This window comes from Orbicella faveolata, unplaced genomic scaffold, assembly GCF_042242905.1.
Source record: "Orbicella faveolata isolate gen_17 unplaced genomic scaffold, um_ofav_v1 contig_46, whole genome shotgun sequence".
In the NCBI taxonomy this organism is placed as follows: domain Eukaryota; kingdom Metazoa; phylum Cnidaria; class Anthozoa; order Scleractinia; family Merulinidae; genus Orbicella; species Orbicella faveolata.
In genome coordinates, this window is record NW_028301576.1 from 6609433 (window position 1) to 6634224 (window position 24792).

A 24792-nucleotide genomic window follows, 5' to 3' on the forward strand; every position below is an offset into this window, starting at 1 on the left:
ACCATGGATATTGCCTCACTCATAATTTCTTCATGGACATTGCCTCATGCAGTCATATTTTTTTTTCTGGATACGGCTCTGGGATCTCGCATTTTAACTATCTAGTGGAAACTATATCGATGGTTACATCGTTTCCTTTCCTTGCAAACGGGAAGTTATTTCTTGTCATGTTTATGTTATTTGATGCCACTTTCAAAGTTTGTCTGTCATTTATTTTATTACACCAATATGCAGTGCATTATTTCTTCTTTTACTACATTCATTTTGAAATCACTTGTGATTTCGCAATCTGATTGGTTATCAGCAGTGCAATTTATTCGCGAATCGTAGTATTTTTTCTATAGATGGTATCTTTTTTTAAGCCAATAAGAATGAAACACTAAAACAAAACAGCCAATCAGATTTCAAGGCTTGTTTAAAGTTACCAATCAAACTGAACGAAAGCCAGTGCGATTATTTCAGAATTCCACTGTTTCTTGCTCTAAATCGCATTGTTGATTTTACTATGTTAACTAATTAATACATTACATTACCGTTTTTGCATTAGATAATTTTTTTGGCTTGTTTCTAGATAGATCTTATCTATAATTATCTCATACTTTCAGCTCTGCCTTTTCTCTCACTGTGAGAAACGATATGCTTTGAAAATGACATCTTTCAGTGTTCATGCAAGGTTCGGACTGAATCAACCAAATCTGTAAAGTTAGAGCATTTGTTTCCTCTGTTTTCTGTGTAGAGAAACACCGTCATACCAAACGAAGCTTTTTTATCAAACAATGTGAATCTGATTCATGAAGTATGGGCTGTGCATCAAAGTAGCTCAGTCACGGTATTTTGAGTTATTTTGGCCATATACAAAATTATCTTTAAATGGTAGGAAACCTGAAAATAACAGTTTAATAAGATAGAAAAACACCAAAGAGATAATGATAAGCCATAAAGGAACAAGGATGGCTAAGGATGGAGAAGATTAACGCGGATTACAAACGACGAATTTGGAAAATCGAGGCTAAACTTTTCAATATGCGCAAACCGTGACTGAGCTCCATTAACCTGATAAACCACAGTGTTATTTACAACCGTCAGAGACTATCCCCAAGCTGGTTAACAATTGATGGTAATCAGGACCCGAACAAAGGATAATCTTGGACAATTAAGATATTGCAACTAATAGGATGTAATCATAATCGAAATGAAATACTACGATAGTTATGCAGGGTATTTTTCAACACACGGTTTAAAATTTTCAAAACAAGACCACAATCTTTTCATTATGACTTAAGAATCATGAAATGGCAGCATGCTTGCAGTTTCAAGTCTTTAACATGTTCTGAACTAATCTTAATTTAAACGTTTAGAGGCTTTTTTCTTTATTAAGAACTCACACCACTGTTCAAATAAATCAACGTGTTTATACACACTATCTATTTAGAAGGCGGCCCTTGAGGCATTTTCAGGCTTTTTTTGGAATTCCTGGTAATTGCTAAAATCCTGAATTACCGGCATTTCAAAGAAAACTGAAAGTGGTTCCCCCCCCCCCCCTGTTTTTCATTTTTCTCGCATATTGAATTTCTATACTTCTTGGAGTATGCCAAATGATCCTGAAGCGAGGGATTTCTAACGTTTGAATAGTGAACTGTGATTCCTAGAGCGGAGAGGAACTCAGTTACACCTGGAAAATTTTACCGTGTTACGCTAGCTATAGAGAAATATTATTTGCGTTAGGCTGCATTAAAAGATTTAACAGTGGGAGACTACCACTTATAAACAGCCGGTACCAAACGTCGAACAATATGACACCTGCAGGAATACCATCATCGAATGCGATGAGCCGTAGTTACGTGTAATTCTAAGAATTATCTAAGGGTGAATCTTACGGTACGTATATACATCCTTAAATTTGTTCCCAGTGAACAAAATAGAGTGGGGAAGATGTCGCAATTTGCGACACTTTTGAAAATATTTCGGTGGTTAATAGCCCTCTTTATTACACTTACGGTAAGTTCAGTGATCTCTTGTTACTATTGTTTTCATTTAGGGTAAAACTAATTTGATGCGTATTTTCACACAATGTCACCGGCTTTTTGTTACCTTGTAATTGATAAGTTAGCGAGTCTTTATTTATATTACTACACTGTTTGTTTTGGTTATATGTGTTCTATATTCGTTAGACATGTGGTATTAGAGTTTTGGTATTTACAAATATAGTCCTTGTTCTAAAAATGCATGCCGGTCTTCTTTGTTTTGTGACCACAGTGTGATACATGACAAGCCTTGAAAATAGCGTTAAAATTGTTAAAGACACTTTGAGCGTTAGCGTCATTACCGGAAAGGATCAAAAAAATCTGTAACATTGAAAAGTGTTTTCTTCGGTTTTACCTTGTACAGGAACAGTTTATTCAAAATGTCATAAGTAGCTTATCACAAAACAATGTCATCATCTTTCAAGTAGCGTGTCGTGTTTTAAACTGAAAAATCAAAGTGATTCTCAACCGTCAGTGATTATGAATCAAACAAGACTGGACAAGAAAGTATATTTTCCAGCACGCGTTTAAAAGCCAGAATTTGGAGATAAAGAAACTCAAGATAGCTCTTTGGTGGTATGATATATTTCAAGAACTGCATGGTGCATCCTAAAATTTCATCATAAGCACGTTAAAGGCATGTCCTCATCGCCTCGTCTGAACACATCTAATGAAATTTTTCTGAAAATTGATAATCTATGGAGTTAACGCTGCCTTGGATATCCAGTATCATAATAACGAAGTTGTTAACGCTTCTTGAATTTCAGTTTTTCCCTTTTCAAGCAACTCCTGGGAGTTAGAAATCCAAGAAAGACAAAATAATGAAGGTGCTGTAAGATATTTTTCAGTAAGCAGTCGAAGGAAAGAAAATAGCAGTTTGGAAAAGAAAAAAGTGTAAGAGTTCAATCTTTCGCCGCAGGATGACTAGATTCAATCAGTCGGTTATTTTGTTCTCCTGAAAGTTCATTCTTCGTGTTTCCACGTGTATTTAACCTTGATGCAAACGTTTTCCGTATCTTAAGGACTCGTCCAAACTATGCCTAGGAATGTGAAAACGGAGGTTTCACTCTAAAAACGAATCACATGTTTTCCGCCCACACTGCGCCGGAGGAATTTTAAAACGCAACAATATATCGCCGGTCATTTTGGAGTTGTGGTTGAGAAAAACTCGGTCAAAGAAATCACATGATAATCGTGACGCCATCGTTTTCGAAAAGTTCCTTTTTCAAAATTTTTTCTGTCCACACGAAAACGAAAACGAAAAGCTCGCGTTTTCAAATTCCCCTGGTTTGAAGAACGTTTTCGAAAAGCTCCGTTTTCGTGACGGATTAGTGTGGATGGTAGGCCTAATCGTAGAAATAAAGCTGCGTTTTCAAATTTCTCAGTCTGGCATAGTGTGAAGACTGCCTTTGAATCAAAGTATTTTGAAAGCGAAAAAAATTATGCATCGATACAGAGCTGCCGTGTTTTTGAAGAACCTCCGCATTGAGAGTTTGATTTGTTAGAGGAGGATACTTGAAACCAGGTACCAAGCTAAAATCTCGATAAGGAGACAGTTTAACACCTGTCTTGCATACTTTTGTGGTGAACCAAAACGTCGGTTGCTTCTTGTAGATTCATTTTAGATTCATAATTTCGTTCCAAAGGAACAAAGTAAGGGAGATGTCGCATTTTGCAAATGCTCGAAAACATTTTGTTCGTTGTTCTCTATATAATACTCCCAGTGAATTGCATTATTATTTTCGCGGTTATCACGATAAATTCATGTCATTCTTTCTAACGCTGTCATCTTAATTTCCTCACAGTGTTATTGAAACATGAAGTTTCTTACATTTTTGCAGTTTAGTTTACTTGTTTTGTTTTCCTTTTACAGCGTTTCACTTCTAAATTACTGTGCTGTTATAAGGCCAGTTTCATACTCTTTTGACACTCATGTTATGTTCTTGCCAAGCTCATGTAACATATCCATCCTGTCGGGAGGTCCTTTTTTCCCTGCCTCTATTCAGTGACTGTTGCATTTAAATGTAAGACCCAATTCAAAGGACTTTTTCTTTACCTTTCTTGTTTGCTGTGTAAAGCAATTGAACTCAAGCCATACAAAAAATAGATATCACTACGCTATAAAGAAAATGCGAACCAAATTCGTAAGGACAACCGTGTCTAATTTAAACCTGATAGAATTCCTCAGATGTGTTCACGCCTTTAGTGTTCAAGTCATTTAGTTCTGAGCTTTTTCGTCAATAAAGCCCTGCAATTTATTATCCCACAAATCAAATCCAAAATTTGCATCGATGGAAACCTAAAATTTAGTGGTCTAGCCTTGTTGAATTAAAACCTATTATGCCAATAAACTGAAGCATGCAGTAATTGAGCTGTTACAATAGATCGTTCGATTACAAGGCTTTGAACTCAAATTGAAAATGTGAAGCACATTATTCAAATTCTGTCGCTGTGTCTTGGAACAATCATTAAGAACTAATTTCAATATGCTCCCTCTAAAAAACAAGAACAAAAAGTACATATATCAACCCTTTGATTTTGGTCGGAGTGACTTGACTCGAACTGTTACTAATACCCATTGCTGAAACTACTTGCTCTTCCTAAGAAATGATTTTTCTGTAAGAAAGCACAGGCATGAATTCCCTTCATTCTAGGAATAGCTGTTACAGCAGTTATTATTAGTTTGACATAGAAACGAAGCGAAAAGGTCAATTTTGCTTTGTGTTGATAAACTTTGATATTTTCTCTCCTTGTATGCCCATTAAAACTAAAATAAAATTATAAGACTGAAGCCTCAACCGTAGTAACAGTTGTTAGTGCATGGGTAGTTCCAGGAGCGGGCAAGATGAACCAAATACTGTGTTGTAAATGTCTACCCTAGCGGGTAAGATCGTGCCATCTTTCCCACTCGGGATTACAAGCTGTTTCCAGCAGGAAAAGTGTGTCGTTAATACCATATAACACTCACTCACATTCAATCCCGGAATGCCCAGTGGTACATAGGGCATACCATATAAGACCAAGCTTATTCGGTGAAAAAGGCTCGTTTTTCTCTCGTGTTTGTGAGCTTCGACTGCGTCTTACATAAACACATGCAAAAAGGATTCGGCAGTATCCAGCCAACCTCACTGAACAAGCTTGGCTAATAACCCATATTTATAACAAAATAACCAGACCCATGCTTAGTTACTGAATGACACATATGCTGTTTGCAATTCCCCGGTGCATTCTGTTTGTAATTTATTATTTTATCTGTAAGAGGGTTGATGCGTTAAAAGGTCTTGGGGATTAAGACTGATAAGAGACTGATGCACTTGACAATTTCTGTTTAACATCTTCCAGTTTATTGAGGCTGCCAAACATAGTTCCGCTAAACATGATGAACAAGGAAATGACGATTTGTTCACCAAATCATTGCAAGTTAAATGGTTCAACAACTTGTCTAACACCCTGTGCAACGAAGTCTCAACTTCTTGGAAAAACAGAAGGGGTTCTTTTGACCCAAAAGTCGTTGTTCAAACCCTGACTGCTTTATTGAGAGAAGAAAGTGCTACTCAGAGAAAGCAAGTAGACGATTCCTTTTTTCAAAGTTTGGAAGAGTTGCAGACTGACCCTGACTTCAACACAATATTGACGCAGTTTGATGATGCACTAAATGGAAAGAGAAATATGATGACCATAGGTAAGCTGATTGGTTTGTTACTTGCTTACGTTTCTGTTCTTTGTTTCAAGCTTATTTCGGTGTGTGCGCCCATTGGCCCATGTGATTTTGTCACGATTTGTGGAGATACTCATTTTGTTTAAGGTACTGATCTGCCAGAACTTCAAGAAGAACAATCAGATCCAATAAAGGACGTGGGCCTCAAAGGTCTGGTGCTAACTGGAGAAGAGAGTGAAACAGAGAACGACTTGATAAGATACAGTAACTACATGTCAGGAGCAGGATCCACCTTTGGTGGTTTTATGGCTGGTCTCCCTCAAGATGTCAAAGAGTTAAAGTGCCTATGAAGTAAAAAATAAGTGATGCTTATTTGAAAGGCTTTTCAAAGTAAAGAAGAATGGTGTTTTCCTTTTTGCAATATCTTTTTTCGTTCTAGAGATATTTACGTTTTTGTATTATGCAAATGAGGAAAGTGATGACGTCAGAGGTGGTTCCATTTGAACAGTAAAACACTGAATCAAGAATATCTCTAGAAATATTGGAGCAGTGTTCTTCAAACTTGGCACCACACATGTGCATCACAAAAGAAACAGAATGACACCTTCTGTGTTGTTGCCATGGCAACACTTTTGGCTTCAGTCTCTTTCTGTGAAAAACAAAATATGCCAATTTGCAACCCTTCGAAAAGGGACAGAGGGTCTTGCTCGGAACACACATGATTCCCACGTTGTCTTAACTCTCCCCATTAGATTGTTGGGAGTGGATGATCCTTGTTTAAGATAAAATCTGGTAATGTTGGTTTTAATTAAAACAGGACCAGCAGCATAACTGTTGTCATGGCGACGGCACAACGGGTGTTATTTTGTTTCTTTTGTGATGTACATTTCTGGTGCCAAGTTTAAAGAACACTGTTTTAATATTTCTAGAGATTTTCTTGATTGAGTGTTGAACTGTTTTAGTGGAACCACCTATGACGTCATCACTTATAATACAAAAACGTGAATATCTTTAAAACGAAACAAGATATTCCAAAAACGAAAACGCCATTCTTCTTCACTTTGAAAAGCCTTTCAAATCAGTAGCAATTATTTTTTACTTCATAGGCACTTTAACGAAAGGTAATCACCGTATCAATGCATTTAGTCATAGCATAACATCGGCAAGGAGCAAATGTTTAAGTAAGTAGTTTTTAAATTCACTTAACTTAATACGACTGAAACCAAACGTACGCCAAAATCATCATCATCATCATCATCGTCATCATCTCCTTCCTCTTTCACTTTAGGCTGCCACTTTGTTTAGAATCATACAGGTCAATCAAGAATGCCATTCAAAATAGGAATACATTAATAACAGTATTTATACAGGGGGCGCACTTCACTAAAAAATGGTATTGTGTGAGGCCCTAAGAGAATAGAATAAGCTAAGAATAATTATTTATGACAAGTTAGAAACATAAAAACTTCATATAGTTTGGTTTGAAGAAGAGCTTTTGGCTGTCTTTACTCTAGCACTAAAAGTATCATAAATTCCTCGTTTATATTTTGCTTCTAGGAACGATGAAAAGCTTAAATTACAAACACGATGCTCTAGAATACAAGTTACAGAAAGGAATTACAGTCGATGAACTCAGAGATGAAAAATTGTCAAAAATAACATAGAGCCTGAATTAGAACTTCGTGCAAAGAGAGGCGGAGTAAGTAACCTCCAAGAAATGGTTGTGTCAGAATCATTTGACAAGATCAAAGAACTTCCAGGTGTTGGTGACGAGCAGAGATTGACTCAACAGAACTTCAACACCCAAAAGAAATTAGCTCAGCAAAATGAAAGGATTTCATCAAAAAAAGTAGCTGGTAGAATTTTACGTAAGGTTGGCATCGGTGTTGAGACGTCTACCACTGCTTTTAGTCTGGCTCAGGGAGGGATTGATACTGCAGCTGGAAGTGATATGATAAAGAGAGCTCGCGATTTAAGAGCACAGGGTTCAATTACAGAGGGTGAATATAATGAAATGACGAGAAACGGTCGACTTCGAGTTGCTCAAGGGAGCTTTGGTCTTGCCAGTGGAATGAAAAATGTTGTGACATTTGTTGGGAAGAGGGTTGAAAACAAGATTTTGGAAAAAGTAACCCAAGCCAGTGTAAAGTTACTGGAACAGACTAAGCGCTTTGGGTCTTTTATTGGAGGTGCCATATCAGTTGGTACGAGTGTTGTGGCAATGGCAAAGAATGCTATTGCTGCAAGTCATGCTGCTAAACAAGGCCTGGTGGGTAAAGCGGTAATCTATGGAGTCATGGCTGCTTTTGATGGAATTACGGCTATTCTGGACGGAATAGGTGTAGCTTTAGATATTGTATTCCCACCCTTGGGGCCAGTCGTAGATTTGATTAGTACGATTCTGCAAGTTGTTAATACAATTCTTGGTTTCTTTGCTGATTTGGTCGACTTCAGAACAACTGCACAACGAGTACACGATGAATTTGATACCTACGTAAAATCGGATGCATTTCAAACATATCTGAATAACATGGCAGACGAATATCAGCAGAGGGGATTTGACATCTTCACTTACTATGTAGATGCAGATGTTGCAGGCATAGAAGCTGACAAGGAAACACTCCAAGCTGAGATGAAAACCGTTACAAGGTGTTTAAGTGCCAGAGCGAGAGCAGATTTTAACAACAAGAACAATCGAGTAGCTTTAGTTGATGCAACATCTTTGGGTAAAACTTTGCGGGGTCGAGCAAATGATGATGAGATTGTAGCTGGTTTTGGTCCAGATCAAATTTATGGTGAAGAGGGAGATGACATATTGTTTGGACGAGGGGGAAGCGACACCATATTTGGTGGACCGGGTAATGATTATCTTAATGGCGGAACAGGAAGGGACACTCTTTTGGGCGGGAAAGGTGACGATATTATCAGTGACTGTGAGCCTGCTGTCGACTCACTTTGCGAAGGTCAAGAGGGAGAAGATACTTAAGAACTATCTGGTAGACCTTTGATCTATAACGGAGACCTTTGGAATGGAAATTATGTCACATTGGGGCCAGAATGGGAAGCTAATAACTGCCGCAATCCTTCAAGGATATCACCAGTAAAAGGAATATATTTGGATATTGGATATACCTCAGGCTCCCAAAAAGGACGATCAGGAATTAATCTGGGATTCTGTTTTCCTGGGTGGCCGGACGGCTTCAATGAACTCATTCACAAGCCAGCTTTCCTTTCTTCGAACGGCAATCTTAAACAGAAATTTGTAGACCTTTTCAACTGGAAAAACCCTGTATCGCTGGGCAACGCTAACGAATTAAAAAGTAAAATGTTATGGTTTTTAGCAGAGAAAACTGGTGTGAAGTATTTTTGCGATGGGATATCTTTTTATGCAGTCTCTACATTATCGGTGCGAGTTGCCAGAAATGCCGTTAGTAGTATTCCTAGAAGTTTGGTGTCCTACAGTAATGGACGTCTACGTTACTCCGGAAGGAGGAAAGTGGAAGCACTATTAGTATGTGCTTTTCGTAGAAGTTTCTTATTCGATGAATTTGAGAAAATCTCTGCTGCACGACCAGGCAATTTAGCACTCTTGTCTAACTACGTTCCAACAACTGTCATTGGTAGTGATGACCACAATGTTATCGATGTTTCGTACGGCCTTGGTGATGTGGTGTACACTGGCGAAGGAAACAATGTTGTTTCCATCGGATCGACAATAAACTGGTATCATTACACAAAGAAGACGGAAGAGAACGCACCACCCGGAATTAGACATGGTGGCCTTTACAACTGGGCGAAAAACATCGTTGGTGGTGAAGGTGACAACACTCTTGTTATCCAATATATGACTTTCCCTACAGAATTACACACTGAAAATAATTATTACGGCCAATGGGATTTAAGAAATATTGATAACATAGTCAATACTGGGTCGTTCTCCCGCTTTTCTACTCATGTTGTTTACTTGAGAAACATTCAAACTGTTGAGGTGCGACCTCCTGAACCCGGTCGGAATTACGATCAAGATATTAACATAGATGCTAAATACTATGATGGCGCAAGTAGGTACATTCTCAGCCATTCGGATTTTTTCAGTGGCCCGATTTCAACTGAGAAAGGTGTAACGGTATTGCCGAGAAGACTCGTTAACAGACATCGCGACTATTCTATCAGTCTAAAAGTACCATTTCCTTTAAGTATTATGAAGACGAGGGATACAAGATTGACACTATTAATATATACCAAAAGTATAAACACGATGAAGGGTTTATAACTTTCCAACCACCTAAAGGAAGTTTGAGGTTGGTAAATGCGATGAATGTGATCAGCTTCTCGTCGTGCAAAAAAATCGTTGGAAGTGACAAAGAGAACCTTCTTATGGCTGTCGGTGGACAAACAACTATTGAAGCCAAAGGTGGAGATGACACCCTCGTCAGTACTCGTGGAAGACACCGGTTGATTGGTGGTCCGGGTGCAGACACCTATGTACTCCATGGTCCTGTTGTGGTGGATTATTTGACGATTTCCGTCATTATGGGAGATGACGGAAGAACCATCCGATGCAAAACAACCATTTAGGGAGACTGGAAAGAGGCCGAAAAAGAACTTCACATCGACGTTCTACAAGATGATCATGCAGACGTTCTTTTGAATACTGTTGAGATTGTTCCAGCAGAAGGCGACAAAGAAAAAAATTTGGGGACCATTTCAAAGGATACTGCTGACAGAAAGTTAATCTATAGACCTGGTTCCAATTTTAATTCCATGAAGAGAAATCAAGCTAAAGTACTTAGAATTAAATATACAACAACAGGGAGCATGGCTACAATTAAGGAAGACGACAATGGAAATCAGTTACGTTTTGAGTCCATAACTAGTATTGATGATTTGACAGCAAGCATTGAAGAGGATAAACTGGTATTCAAGGATAAATCAAGCCCTCCACGAACTGTACTTATTGACCACGAATGGGGCAACAAGCTTAAGAGTGGAATATCATCAAATTTATTTGACCTCATTTTAGACTTTGCCCAACGTTTCCCATTAATGCTCTTTCGAAAAAACGATCAAGAATTTAGCCGCACGACAACAAAAGATACAATAAGAATCCTGTACGAGCATTTGAAATACCTTGAGACTGCTCTTGGACAAGAGTTCGACACAATCCTTGATTCGACATCTCTCCCTTCTGACGTGGGCGCCGAAATTGATGTTGGAAATGGTCAGAATATTGTCCTTGCGAAAACAAGAGGAAAAACTCACAAACTTGGCGGAAAATCTTCTGGAAGCATTATCGTAGCTAACAAGTTCACCCAAGGCACAGGAAAAGTCACCATTATAGGTGGAGGTGACTGGAAGAGTCTCTATGCAGTGGTTCTTGGAGTTGGATCAGGCGGAGTGGCCGACATTCGCCTGGGGCCACATGATGTCATCATCACTGGTGCTCTACGGAACGAAGTACGCTTCTTCTTGTGTGATGGCGGCAGAACTTGTCTAAAAGATTCCCAACAACGCAAGTTGATGGAAGGATGGTCCGCTTTTTACTGTAAAAAGCTGATCTTCAAGCAGTCACAACAAACTCAGATCATTATGAATTGTGGGCCATACCTAGACGAGAAACTCTTTCCCTCGTCGAGGGAGTACCCTATCATCGTCTCGCACGGTTCAGACCGGCAGCTCAAACTGGACTTGCCATTCAACAAAGAAGATGCGATAATTGATTTATATTACACGTACGGCAATGGCAAGAATTTACTTTGGATTTACTTCAAAGAGCAAAACCGACCTAGCCGTGTATATGACAGGTCATGGCGACAACCATACTTAATCATCCCAGCGGGGGATGTGAAACCGTCGGAATTAGATGCGCAGATGTTGGTCAACGCTATCCGCTTCCAGTTTAAGGCTGGTATCCAATTCAGCAATAAGCTGGTACGAAATGCCCAGATCTGCCAATTTGTCGTAGAAGCGTTAAATAGGTCTCGGCCCCACAGATATGTCTTGAATAACCCGGATTTAACATGTTAATTGAAACCATTTCAGATGGCGATCCCGACACAAAAATGATAGACGGATTCGAAGTAACATAACCCGAAAAGTTGTTACCCTTCGAGAGAGTCAGCAACGAACCCAACTTGACTTTCATAAGATGGCTGGCAAGAGTTTTCGTCCCTTTTAAAAGCAGTTATCGTTTGACAGATCAGTACTACCACTTTTTCCCGAGTGATTTTACAATATTGTTTGAAGCAAATGCCCAATCGCTTGTGAACAATTTTTGGTCATCTTTGGGTCACAAGAGGGTACTAAATCAACAGTACAAACCTATAGCACGTTTAATTTTACCTTAAGTGCTTATAACTTAAAACTCTAGACTAGCGACATCAACTATTTATTATTGCAATGTGATAAAAATGCCTTAAGATACATCTTTTTACAAAGTTTAAAAAAATCGTGTGGAGGGCGAAATGTTTTATGAATTTGGCAAAACGTTGTATCTTGTCATGCTAATAACATTTCTACAATACACGGAGCTCGTTTTTTAATTACATCCTTAAAGCGAAAATAAAGAATTTTTTTTATTTCACACTGTTGCTGTGTTAACATGCTTTATTTAAAAAAAGACTACAACTTGTTTACCAATGATAGGGCATATGTGTGATACCATTGTTGCAGCAGCATCTGACAAAGAGTGGTAGAATTGATCCATCAAGATATAACTGATGTAAAGAGTGGAAACTGTTGTCAGCCACCTTAAAAAAGCATCAGGGATAATTGATTCTCAAGGATTTTCATACCTAATATCAAGAATTGACCGAGTATACAACTGCCTCAACAATTTTACAAATAAATGATTAGTATAAATGAAGAAGGATTCTCTCGACCCTTACTTAATTTCACAGACGTAGTTCAAAAATAAACGTTAAAATAACTTACCTGATTATACAACTAACCGTACAATGCCAACATTGCAAAATCTGCCCTACGGAAGTAAAGATGAGCTTAACAAAGCTTCAATCTTATATAAGGATCACGCACAATACTTATCGTTTAACATTACAATGGTAAACAACATCACCTAATGGACTCTTTCCTAAAAGTTAACTAAAAGATAGATTACTAGTAGAACACTGTAGGTTAACAAAACTTTATTTCTCCACATATCGGATATTATGACCAAAAGCTCGTTTAAATGCAAATGCGCCCTATTAGATATTAAATTAAAACTACTATCAGATATAATTAACAGTGACATTTGATTGTTAAAATGTACACAAGTAAAAGTCATGATATAACAGTTAAACCTGTTACAATCCCAATCTGTAAAAGTACAAATCCAGTCATTGAGAAGCAAAAGCGAAATGCTAGTGTCAGCACGATCGATCTTTTAACAGTTAACAAATTTTTTACGAGATGTTAGCTGAATAATCGTATTTCTACTCGCAATTCAACTCAAAGACCACAAGATCGTAATGACAGAATGAATTAATATCGTTTCTAACTCCATTCGGGAACCAGCGAACAAAAAGTTTTGACCTCTAATGGACTATTCACAAACACAATGATAGCTCGAGATGTTTATAACGGAGCGTAAATGTAAACGCTATGTTCGGGCGCTATGTTTCAATGATCGCCACAAAAACAAGCAACGAAAACCACGAGTACTGTTTATGATTTCTTGCTACTGCGTCATAATTTCTTAACCGTAAACCGCAAGATAAATGTGAATGTGCCCGCAAACCGGCACTCAAAATTGGCTTAAACCGCCAAACAGCCAGAGTATGAAAGACCCTCTCTAGGGGAATATTGGTAAATTAGACATGCGTTCGATATTCAAGATATTGGGGATAAAATTACAGGAAAACAAAACCAACTTAAACGACTTTTGGTCCGAGTTATTGGGAGGTTTAAAAAATCGTGGGTTTGATAAATCGGGATTCCATTGTATCAGAAGCATATAGCCCTAACATACTTCTGACTGTATACACAGCGCTCACATTAAATTGGCAATATTTAAGAAATAGAAAAGATGTACCGTGTTTCTATCGAGTTAAATAGAAACAAGATTTTTAACAAATCAGCGCGACTATTTTCTTAGGGCTGTTTTCCAAAATAGTATAATGATAACCTCTGTTTTTCTGGTTTTTGGTGGTAATCTTTTATCTAACAAATCTCAGTTTCTGAATCACTACACCGTTCAGCAATAAAAAGACCTTTCAAACACAGGAATATGCTCGGAAAAGTAAACAAGTGGTTTACATGGCAGGTTTAAATTTGAAGTGACTAGTATTACAACCAGTTCTTTACAGTGTGATCTCAGTAAACCTTCATTATATACATGCATGTATATAAAAGTATAAACTAGAAAGAATATCAAAATATATATTGTAATAGCTCACTATGTCGAAGCAGCTTGCCTGACAGGGACCGAAGGCATCACTTTGAAGCCCTGTGGTAGGGGTATCAAATCTGGCCAAGACAACCAAGCGTTACAGGTCACTGTTACACTATTTATCACACCATTATGGTTACAACCCCAATAAATATAACAAAAAAAGTGGTAGGGCTACAGCTCTACAAGCCTTCCACCCTAAAGTCCCTGTGCCACAGTGTACTTTAGTGATCTTTTTTGATGAACAAAGTTCACAAACTAAGGTAAAAAAAAAAAAAAGCGCCAAAGGTGCAACAATAAAACATGATGGAGAAATGTATATCTCATCTTCAGCGCCTTTGTTTCTGTTCGTCATATGGTCAGCGAAAAAGTATTTAAAACAAGCATTACTGGGAATAAGAGTGGTATAAACCTAACAAGACTTGCATTGAATAATTAAACAAATATCATATATGGGTTTCTTGTTTGGGACATGCCAAGATTCCTAGTTGTGGAACTTTTTTTAAAAAATTAAATCCCACTTTTAATGTTTAACAGTTATCCTGTTCGATAAGTTCAACGGATACACCCATTCCAGGAACCGTGAAAGAAATCGCTCCTCAAGGAGCACCAACAACAAGCAGGGCTAAGGCATCTAATCCTGTAGGTGACGAATTTCAACACAGTAACCCCAGGCCATGGCCTCTAGACGCTCATTCGAACAAAACAAACAAACAAACAAACAAAAACAAAAACAGAACAAAAAAAAAAAGAAAAGAAAATGAAAATGTCGTTGGACTGTGTTTATCTTAACGTATGGATTTTGAAACAAAAAATACTACTTACCTTCGTTCACAATAGAGGCCCGCATCTCGGGAAGTAGGGCCAACCGGGCCACCAGGAGGAGCCTGATGAATCGGGCATGGAAAGGGGGAATTACAACAACAACATCGTGTCGCTTGCCCTTCCCACACCAAATCCATTAAGCACGGGCGGTGTATCCTTGCGGCACAGTAGGGCACCGCCTCTCAAAGTCTCAAAGCCCTCAAAGTCTCCGCGGCCGCTCACGGGAATGAGTAAATACAGAGTTTTTTCGGGAGTTCAAACGGGGGTTTTGTGAAGTGTCCGTTAAGAGAGCTTCCACTGTACTTTGGTCCTGCAGTTGGTTTAACTACGGTTTGAGATTTGCTGAGTAGCCTAGTAGGTAAGTAACTGTTTTGGTTCAGGTTTTCCGACACTCAATAGCCCTTTGCAAAAAACGTGAGAGGACTGGGAAAGAGTATGGTTGTTTTCCGTTTGTTTGAAAAACTATGATATTTAAATGAAAGATAAACTAAATTTGAGAGTCTTAAGCAAGAATAGAGGTATTTAGAGGAGGAAAATGGCAAAATGATAGTTCTTCAAATATCACCTAAAATAGAGAGTTTGTATGGACTGGGTAGACAGGCCACAACATTGTAAGGGTTTGTATGGAATTTTGCCACTATTGCAAGGCTCCCATTTGGACAATTTTCCGCTGAAAACTCTCAAACTTGACCGGGTAGCTTTTCATTTAGTAACATTTCATTTGAAATGTTTAGATTTTCAATGTAATCAACATACGAAACTAATCCCAGTCCTCTCACGTTTTTGCAAACGCCGTAGACAATGAGTGGAACCGAGAGACGATCAAGGTACTTTATACCTTGATCTTCTTTGGTCAAACCTTATCGACAAACAGGTCGAAGCAGAAATAATTACAGGTTTTTCTCAGTAGTATTTGCGACTACTGTGAACTGTTCACCGAAGTTTGACTTGGTCGAACTGAAAGGTACTTAATTTTGGTTGACTCACAGGGAGCACACAATCTTGTTGAATAGAAAGAGAGTAAATAAAGGAATGAAAAGAACGAATAGTTTACCTTTGTCTCCTGTTGTTATTTCTTACGCGACCTTACGGAGAAAACCGCTACACGTACTTACAAGTCCTGCGTAACACTGTAGCGATAAACTCGTACCTAGGCCTTTTCGCGCTCTGCAAATTTTTTTTTTTTTTTTTTGGTTTACATCAGAAGCATATCACCTAGAAGCGTTTAACTCTGGTTCAATGCTGCCGATTATTCCGAACCAATCAAATTTAACTTCCTAATATGGAGCAAGGGCTCTCGCGTGGATATGTCATAAACGCGCGGACTACACGCGGACAGCAACGAAGGACACATTCAGTCGTTGCGAATTGAGAGAAGGTTGTTGTTTCTGGGCCGATTTCTGCACTCATCATGAGAATCAAACGAGCCTTTTCTAGGAGCTGCCAGTGTCATACATAGGCCAGTTATTTGCCAGGTCTCAATTGCAGGTAAGCATTTTTTGCATCAAAACTAGTCAATGGAAATCATGCTATGCTGAAAACGTTTGTTTAGCACGCGCGCTTTCGTTTGCTGGATAACAATGATCCGTATTGTGGATTATTTTTGCGTGATAGTTGAACTTTAAGAAAATCGGACTTGAAATTGTGGCTTTTCCTTTGATTTGTCATATGTTCGCGCCATGATTGTGCGATTTATACCCTTGTTTTATCACGATAAGTGAATAATTTTGTCGCTCGGCTTGTTCCCTTTATATCTTAACGAATGCTTTCTTATAAATAAAACTGTTGGAGCGATCTGTGCTCATAGTTCTCTAAAAAACGTTTAAAACAGGTCTAAAAAAGTAAAATTGTGTCTAAATTTTCGACCGCCTTCTGCGGTCTTCTTCAGAGAATGATGATTTCGCGCGATTCACAGAATTTTTAATAAGCTGGGACGTTATTGTTCGTTGCCCCCTAGGGAGGCAACCAGTGGCGCATAAACCCTTGGGAAGGGTGCTCTTTCATTTACGGAGTTTTTGTCTAAGAAAGAGTGCAAGGATTCCAGAAACAGTCTTTTGTTCTTGCCGCTCACACCTGTTTCAAGAATGTTGGCGTAACTAGGATGTATATCGTGGGCGGATTCCGCATGTTGTTTGATTGCGGAATTGACATTTCCATTGGTTCCGGACTTGTGTTCGGCCCTCCGAGATTTCCAATTTCTTCTGCTTTCCCCGACATACGTGAAAGAACATGTCCGACAGGTCACTTTGTACACAATGCCTTTTAATTGCTCTTTTGTCGGCCGGTCCTTGGGCTTTTTGAAAAACATTTCCCAATGTTTGTATTGGTTTGAAAGCTGTCCTGATGTTTTCGCGGCTCAAAATGCGTCGAACACGTTCGACGCCAAGTCAGGCCAAATCCTGGATCTACTCTCCTTTCTCTTGCACAATAGCTATTTTGTATTCGAGGGAACCCAATACCATCAGGTGTCGAGGTGTGCCATGGGATCTCCGGTGAGTGCGGTGATCGTCGAGCTTGTAATGCAAGAAGTTGAGGAGAAAGCGTTAGAAACTTCGCCCGTTAGACCTAAGTGGTGGCATCGCTATGTCGACGATTCGAACGCTTGTATTAAGAGGGACGGTGTTGAAGTTTTTCACAGCCACTTAAACTCGATAAACGCCAATATTCAGTTTACAGTAGAGATGCCTACGACAACTATGGGCAAGAACAGCATAGCCTTCTTGGAGACTAACAACACCGTTAACGAGGATGGTAAGATCGAGGTGGGTGTATACCGCAAGGCCACACATACGAGCAAGTATTTAGACTTCCATTCACACAGCCCAGCGCAAAGCAAGAGAGCTGTCGTTAAGACTCTAATGGACCGAGCTAAATGCATTCCTTCAACAACTGCACAAAGACAAAACGAGAAACGACGTGTTATTAGCGATCCAAAAGCTAATGGTTATCCCGAGAGCTTCGTCAAGTCAGTTGGTGAATCGAACAGAACAAACACGCAACCAAGACCCCAGGAGAATCCAAAGGCATACGCGTCGATTCCATATGTGAAAGGAGTGCCGGAACGTGTTCGACGCATTTTGAGCCGCGAAAACATCAGGACAGCTTTCAAACCAATACAAACATTGGGAAATGTTTTTCAAAAAGCCCAAGGACCGGCCGACAAAAGAGCAATTAAAAGGCATTGTGTACAAAGTGACCTGTCGGACATGTTCTTTCACGTATGTCGGGGAAAGCAGAAGAAATTGGAAATCTCGGGGGGCCGAACACAAGCCCGGAACCAATGGAAATGTCAATTCCGCAATTAAACAACATGCGGAATCCGGCCACGATACACATCCTAGTTACGCCAACATTCTTGAAACAGGTGTGAGCGGCAAGAACAAAAGACTGTTTCTGGAATCCTTGCACTCTTTCTTAGACAAAAACTCCGTAAATGAAAGAACACCCTTCCCAAGGGTTTATGCGCCACTGGTTGCCTCCCTACGGGGCAACGAGCAATAACGTCCCATGCAGCTTATTAAAAATTCTGTGAATCGCGCGAAATCATCATTCTCTGAAGAAGACCGCAGAAGGCGGTCGAAAATTTAGACACAATTTTACTTTTTTAGACCTGTTTTAAACGTTTTTTAAAGAATGTTGTCTTGTTTTCTTGTTGTAGTACGTATGCCATCCGTTTGTTTGGCCGATGTTCAAGGGTTTTGGATCCTGCTTTGGATACTAACTGCTCTACTAAACTGAGACATCATCTCATTTACCCTGCATTTACATATTCATTACCATGTTAGTGCCTGTCTTGAATTGTTATCTCAATCAAAAATTTACTACTCTTGGATGTTATTGTTCAATCATTTTTGATCTCCCACTTCTGTACACTTGTTTTCCTTTGAATGTTGGCGGTAGTGGAAGACTACACATAAGCTTAAATCAATAAATAATAAGTGTTTTATGTGAATTTACACATGACTGTCAACCCACCTGGTGTTGAGTTTAAAAAATATACTTTGTAATTAAATTATTATTTTCAAGTAGATGCAAGTCAGTGTTTTTTTGTTTTTTTTTTCATCTCCCATCTGCAATTTAAGTTACAACCACTGTAAATAGTATGAGGTCTATTATTTGTCCAAAACATTCTTTTCATGTAATTCAACCAGGCCTTTCCATTGAGCCCAATTTCCCTTTACAAGGCCTCACATGAGGGTCCCTCACATGTACTAAGAACCCAGGAATGGACACACCGAGTAAATAAAAGTTACATACAACAACTAAACACTAGGTGAAGAGAAATCTCTAACTCTCATCAGTTTTAACATTGATATTGTCAATGACAATAACTGAGGCAAACTCATTAGTAGGCCTTTTACTTTAAACACATTCAAGCAAGTTGAGCAAGACCACAATCATCTTTATCACACTTGCCTACAAAATAAATACATGCAGCACATTAATCTTGGATTTGTAATGTTATTTTTTGCCACTTACATTGGTTGCCCTTAACTTAATGATTGTTGAAGCAAACCATACCCTACTTCCACAATATTATTATCAATTTGCCATTATTTATTGATTTATTGATTTATTCCAGTCACTGCAATTTATTTTTGTTATTTTGAAAGAAACATCGTTCATTAGGGACTGTTCGTTTTTTATGGGGTGGGGAGGGGGACAGCTGGTGGGATTTGATAAAAAGTACCTCTTCATCAGAAATTTTTTTCCTACCCCCCGTGTACCCCTAAATGTCTGTGATGACCCCCCAGGAAAATTAAAAAGTAAAATCATTGCAGTCTGAAAAACATAGATGATTTTAAGCCAGTATAAGCAGTTTTGACACTGCACCAGTTAAGTCATAAAAATAGACAAGGATCAGAGCCCCTAAATCATAGCTGAATTGCCTTCACTGTTTCATGAAAAGGAGTTGTATGGTCATTAGTGAAGGTTTGAGCGTATTTAGAGGGTTCAAAGCAGGGGGATCTGAGGGCATACTCCCACATAAAAAATTGAATGTTCAGGACTTCAGGAATTTTATTTCAGGCATTCTAGCAGGCCTTTTGCACTTATAGATGCTGTCATCACAACACCCACATTCAAATAGAAATAAACAAAGCCTGAAAAAAGCTGACATTGCCTCTTTTTAAGTTACTCAAGGAGGTTCAGCTATATTTAGCAACCAAATTCTTACAAGGAGTTTAATTCCTACTGTAGGGTACCTTTCATAGCAGGGGGGAGGGGGGGGGGGGTCTGGGAAGATTTTAAAGCTTCAGACAGGGTTCGTACCCTTTCCAGAAAAAAATTTCCAGGACTTTTCCAGGACTCAGATTGATTTTTCCAGGACTCTAAAATTCACATTATCCCTTTCACTCCCGAGATCTCAATGTTAATTCTCCTTACTGTCTGCCATACATTTCATATTTTTTACTTGAGTTTAACAGATTTCTAGAACTTTCCAGGACCAGTAGCCTTTTTCCAGGACTTTCCAGCCCTGGAAAAATTATGCCAAAATAAAATTCCAGGACTTTCCAGGTTTTCCAGGACCTGTACAAACCCTGTTCAGAACCCGAGGAATGCTATTTAGGTGTTCTGGCATAAATGTTGCACTAGATAGATGCTATCATGAAATACCTGTACGACGGAACAAAATTAGATACAGTCGAACCTCCCGTAAGCAACCACTTAGGCTTGACATTTTGGGTGGTTGAGAGCTTAGACCATATTGGGTCAAAATTTTGCCTCATTAGCATATGGTAACTGCAGAGACTTACCCCATGTTTTAAATGTTTTATTCATGTCAAAAGTCAATTTTGAGAAAGAATCTGGTACTTTCCAATGAGAAATTTCAGTCTCTTGTACTACACAGGAATGCAATAATGATACAACATCAGATTATCAAATTTAGGCTCTATTATTTGTGAAGTGGTCGCGGCCGCTTAAGAGGTGGCTGCTTACAAGAGGTTCCAAATATAGTGCTTTGACTTTGAAACTTTTTGTAATCTGGAGAACTGTTTGACGAGGAGAGTAGGTCACGCTAGGAGGTTCAACTAGACCTGTATTCAAGTTAAAAGAGACAAAAGCTGACATTTCCTCTGTTTTATCAAAAGGAAGTTATTTGTGTAAGTTGAGCTATATTTAGCAACCAATGCCATAATCTTTCTGGTTACCACTTCTCTGCGTTCCCCTTTTTGATGTTTTTGTTCTCCACTCCCACTGTTTGAGCAAAAGAAGGATGTAATTTCCAGCCTCACAGGAAGGTGCATAAATTGTAATAATACTTACAAATGAATTAAAATCTCAGTCATTTCCAAGACTTGTGTTATTTTTGGAGTCACAACACAAAGTTCAAGTTGCTATTCAGATTGGCAATTATTCTCAGCACCTTGAATTGCTACGTTTTGCATTTAATTTACACAAGTCACACAATGTAAATTGCGCACACACACCGAAAAAGCTTTTCATTCAGTTTGATTGGCTTATATCTTTCCTTAACACAATCGTGATCGTCTCTTTGCCACCCTAGTAGACACTTAACGGAATAGCCATAACCTTTAAGGTGAAAAAAAAATTGTGACATTTTGCCAAAAGCAGGATCTGCTGTTACCCTGGATACAATAATTTGCCAACTTGAAACATAAAGGAACAACTCTGAACAAGTAAGTACATCAAGTAAACCGTACGACTATAAAGCCAGAAAATGACGTAAATGTGATAAATGAAAGGTTTTAAACTGACCTTGACGACATGATGGCTTGTTACCAAACAAGTTGTAGCCAACTTGGTTTACCACCTAGCTCTGAAAAAACCTTCGAAAATAACTCGGCGAGAAAGGGAATTAAATCTTATTTTAACACGAACAAGTTCTCTTCCTTCAAACACATTTATTTTTACTACTTATAACCAGGCATCCTTTTTTTTTTTCTTGTCCTCCGTAACATCGATCGCTGCGATCTGCTTCGCAATCCAACAGGTGGCTGGACGTTCGACTACATATGGAGATCTAGAACTTTACGAAGCCGTTTCCGAAGACTAAGAGCCGCAGCAGACCCAAACTTAAACAAAGAAAACCTTATCCTCTGGCGTATATGGATGATACTTAACCTCCGACATTTTGCTTTGCCATTGCTCTGAAATTCCATGACATACTTCAAACTGTAGCGCTTGTTACATTCCAGATAACACGAAACGATCGACTGTACAATATCACCATCTTTGCAACTGTCCTGAAAAATCTTCCTAACTTCCTCACTTTTTCATACGTCCCTTACATATTCATACCACCTAACCTAAGTACCGCGTATTTGTAGCGAAAGAACTTCGCCTGTTCACTAAATAAATCAAAAACCCTCTCAAATTCTAAATACCCCAGACACGTTAATAAAGGTTTTTGTTGTTGTTTATTTATACTACGGACAGACTGCTACAATGTTTTACCGATCCGAACTCGCTGGCACAAGAGTCCAGTTAAACCTTGAATGTTTCTGCCAACTCACCACAAACTCTTTCAAGTACAACCTCCTCTCTTAATGCTTTTCCCTTGACGCTAATCTTCTTTATCATCATGCCCGAGAACTTCTTCCCAGTATTGATAATAAACCGCTGACCATAACCAATACCGCTGTTAATACCTAGTTCACCCATTGTTTCCATTCATTCCCCTTATTCACCTTCATTTAGCCTCATCCACGATCATTCATATACCCTCATTCACGTTCCGTCACTTGCATTCACCCTTATTCACGTTCATTCACCCGAATACACCTTCATACACCCTCATTCACGTTCAGTCACTTGCATTCCCCCCTATTCACATTTATTTACCTTCATGCACCTTCATACACCCTCATTCACGTTCAGTCACCCTCATTCACTTTCATTTACCCTCATTCCCCTTCATTCACCATCATTCACTCTCATTCACCCTCATGCACCTTCATATACCCTCATTTATCTTTATTCACCCTCATTCGCCTTCATACACATTCATACACCTTCATTCACCCTCATTCACTTTGATTTACCCTTATTTACCTTCATTCACCCTCATTCATCTTCATTCACCCTCATTTGCCTTCATACACCCTCATTCATTTTTATTCACCCTCATTCGCCCTCATAAACCTTCATTCACCATCATTCACACTCATTCACCCTCATTCACCATCATTTACCATCATTCATTCTCATTCACCCTCATTCACCCTCATTCACCCTCATACACCATCATTTACCCTCATTCACCTTCATTCACCCTCATTCACCTTCATTCACCTTCATACACCCGCATTCACCTTCATTAACCTTCATACACCATCATTCATCCTCATTCATCTTCATACAACATCATTTACCCCCATTCACCCTCATTGACCCTCATTGAGCCTCATTCACTCTCGTTCACCTTCATACACCTTCATTCACCTTCATACACCTCCATTCACCTATCTACACCTCTATTCATCTTCATACACTTTCATACACCATCATTCACCTTCATACACCATCATTCACCCTCATTCACCTTCATTCACCCTCTTTCACCATCATTCACCCTCATTCACTCTCATACACCTTCATTCACCATCATTCATCCTCATTCACCTTTATTCACCCTCATTCACCTTCATACACCACTATTCACCTTCATTCACCTTGATACACCTTCATTCACTATCATTCATCCTCATTCACCTTCATTCACCATCATTCACCTCCATTCACCTTCATCCACCTTCATACACCTTTATACACCATCATTCACCTTCATTTACCTTCATACACCATCATTCACCCTCATTCATCCTCAATCACCTTAATTCACCATCATTCACCTTCATACGCCATCACCCTCATTTACCCTCATTCACCTTCATTCACCCTCGTTCACCCTCATTCACCTTCATACACCTTCATACACCTTCATTCACCATCATTCACCCTCATTCACCTTCATTTACCATCATTCACAATCATTCACCCTCATGCACCTTCCTACACCACTATTCACCCTCATTCACCTTCATACACCTTCGGTCACCATCATTCAACCTCATTCACCGTCATGCACCTTCATACACCATTGTTCACCCTCATTCACTTTCATTTACCATCATTCACCTTCATACACCTTTATTCACCATCATTCACCCTCATGCACCTTCATACACCCTCATTCATTTTCATTCACCCCCATTCGCCTTCATACACCTTCATACACCTTCATTCACTATCATTCACTATCATTTACCCTCATGCACCATCATTCACTCTCATTCACCGTCATTCACCTTCATACACCATCATTCACCCTCATTCACCTTCATTCACCCTCATTCACTCTCAAGTACATTAATGCAAAGAATGTTGTAATACATTTGCAAACTTCTGTAACGTTTACACTGTAGCCCAAGAGAATTACATGCAGTGGGAATGTTTTATGAGAACTACATATTGAGCTAAGTCACCCACACCTGTAAGAAGGCCAGCTGTATCGCGAACAAACGCACTTATGTCCAGGATTGAGTGTACTTACAAAGTTAATAATATACATGAAAAAATTAAATGATTCTGATTAGCTGAGAGCAGTGCAGTTCAAGTGTAACACTAGTGCGAAAAGTGTAACATCAGTGCAAAAGTGTGACACCAGTGCAAATTACACATCGTGATTTTGGATTATGATTGACTGAAAGACAATAGAATTGTTGTTTACAGTCTATCGAACTTTATCTCTGGCAATCTTTGTTAACCTTTCCTTTGTGTACTTTTGCAGTGAAAAAGCTGGTTCACCGCGTCAAATGGACAGGATAAACCTTCAGATACGGAAGGTACAGGAAACCTGAAAAATAACAGTTTAATAAGAAAGAAAAACACCAAAGACACAATGATAAACCATAAAGGAACAAGGGTGGCGA

General features: G+C 38.9%; 1 long non-coding RNA gene and 2 pseudogenes across 1 annotated transcript; all 3 read left to right on the plus strand.

Moving 5' to 3' along the window:
• The first annotated feature begins 1931 nt into the window (after positions 1–1931).
• LOC149098158 (uncharacterized) lies at positions 1932–11709 on the plus strand (annotated as a pseudogene).
• A 1981-nt stretch (positions 11710–13690) lies between these two features.
• On the plus strand, positions 13691–18728 carry LOC149098159 (uncharacterized). Its single transcript, XR_016203883.1, has 2 exons — positions 13691–15254; positions 18555–18728. It is a non-coding gene; the product is annotated as an uncharacterized LOC149098159 (long non-coding RNA).
• LOC149098160 (uncharacterized) lies at positions 17400–18142 on the plus strand (annotated as a pseudogene).
• Positions 18729–24792: the final 6064 nt, after the last annotated feature.